Below are 2256 nucleotides of genomic sequence, written 5' to 3'. Positions count from 1 at the left end.
TGTCAGGAGGAAACAGTCGCTGGAGAAGGATGTCATGCTGGGTAAGGTGGATGGTCAGAGAAAAAGAAGAAGACCCCCAATGAGATGGATTGGCCAGGTGAAATCATTGATGGTGTCAAGTGTGGCAGCGGTAATGAGGTTGGCCCAGGATCGGACATTGTTTCGTTCTGTTGTACATGGGTTCGCTATGAGTTGGTTCTGACTTGATGGCACCTGACAACAACAACAACATTTGTGTAATGTAAACAGTTGTTGTTGTTGTTAAGTACGTGGTGTCGGCTCCGACTCATAGTGACCCTGCACAGGGTTTCCAAGGCTGTAAATCTTTATTGGAGCAGAACCCTTCATCTTTCTCCCACGGAACTGCTGGTAGTTTCGAACTGCTGACCTAGAGGTTGGCAGCCCTATTCGTAACCACTATGCTAGGTGGGATCAAATGGAATATTGAGACATGATTACAGAAAGTTTGTAAGTTTGTCTTCTGCCAATTTACTGGATTATCTTAAAGGGAGCTAGAGTGTGCCTAGGGAATTAGGCTTCTAGTTAAGCCTTTGTGGAGCATGAAGCCTTAGGTGGAATCCTGAGCACCACCTAGAACCTTTTGAGGTGGGGAAATTCCAATTGAAAAGACATGCAGACCAATCCGGAAAGGCTAGAGGAACGGAAGGTACTTCTTGAAAAAAAGACATGGGTGGGGCAACAGATTGCTGGGCTATAACAATATCAAGCAACCTGTTTCTCTTGGAACCTCCAAGGCAAGAAAAGTCAGTCCATCAGGGTAAACTGCTTTCTAAGACCGAAATACAAAGGTAACACATGAACAGTTAGTCTTGTAGGCTAACTGGTGATCGCCCTGGTCAAATGGTAAGTGGAAGTGGGGAAAATGAAGACATGGGTTGAGTTTGGCCATGTTCCATAGGCACACTTTGACCTTGAGATGAGAAAGAGAGGATAGGCTGGCTGGTTTGAAGTTCAGGGACACATATGAACTCCGGAGCCCAAAGACAGTGACCTAACCACTGGGGGGCTAGAGTTAAGAGTAAATTGTCTGAAGTGGGGGAGGTGTGCAAGAACTCCCAAACTTGCAGATATTACCCATTTGACCTAGCTTGGATGGCTTGCTGACCAGAACTCGATCAGATGAAGATAAAGAAGTTTGGTATATGTTGCTTGGTTGGTTGGTTATGTGCCGTGGATTCGGTTCCGACTCATAGTGACCTGTATAGGGTTTCTGAGGCTATAAATCTTTACAGGAGCAGAAAGCCTCATCTTTCTCCTGTGGAACAGCTGGTAGTTTCGAACTGTTGACCTTAACGTTCACAGCCCGATTCGTAACCAGTACTTGATATAGGTAGCAAGCATACATTGCTACAACTTGATGAACAGGATGAAGTTGTCCAAAATTCTAAGTGAAAAGGAAGGTTTTTTCATATCAAGGATCAAGCTTGCCTCTTCAGTACACTGGATTGACAGAGCGGGCAACATAGACTTCGAGTATCAAAACTGGGGGTGGGGGAAGCTCTAAAGGCATGAAGTGGCTGGCTTAAAAGCTTTCATGAGTGTGCTTAGGGTCTGAATAAGGGGTGTAAAATAGAATCCCTACTGAATAGTTTTCCTCTTGTCCAGATAGGTCTGGAGATGATGGAGGATAAGATTTTGAATCAGTTGTGAGTAACTGTTATCAGTAATGGTGAGCGTCACAAATGTAAATACAGAAAAGGTGTAACTAAAAGGAAGAAGCAGTTAATCTGTCATTTTAGGAACAGAGAACCCAAGAATCATCAAGCGGGAAGAGAATGAGAGGAGCAAGTAGATAACAGAGATGGTAGCAGAGGGGATGGCATAAAGAGACAGAGCAGCAGAGAACCATAGACCCATTGACTGAGAAAGGCATTGTGCCTGTGGCCAAGAGGCTGGCTTGCAAAATTTGCCCTTTGTACCTTTAACTGAATACATATTTTCAATGTGGTATGTGTACACCAAAAAAAAACCAAAAAAAAAGGTAATAGAGATCCATCCTGTTAGTTGATAGTACATGGAGGAGATTACAAGCATTGCAATTATTTGTTTTATGTAAGACTTATGATCTGTCCTGTAAACTCAATTCACAATAAAAGCTTTAAATAAACAAATTTGAAAGACAAAAAAAAAAAAAAAAAATATATTTTTTCTTCCATGTTCTCAAAGTGAACTCCCAGAGTCATAATGAATTGATGAAATCAGGATAGATTTCACTCATTGTAGGGATGCAGGACA

Source organism: Chrysochloris asiatica, unplaced genomic scaffold (genome assembly GCF_000296735.1).
Source record: "Chrysochloris asiatica unplaced genomic scaffold, ChrAsi1.0 scaffold00053, whole genome shotgun sequence".
Classification (NCBI taxonomy): Eukaryota; Metazoa; Chordata; class Mammalia; order Afrosoricida; family Chrysochloridae; genus Chrysochloris; species Chrysochloris asiatica.
This window is presented reverse-complemented; position numbering follows the sequence as displayed.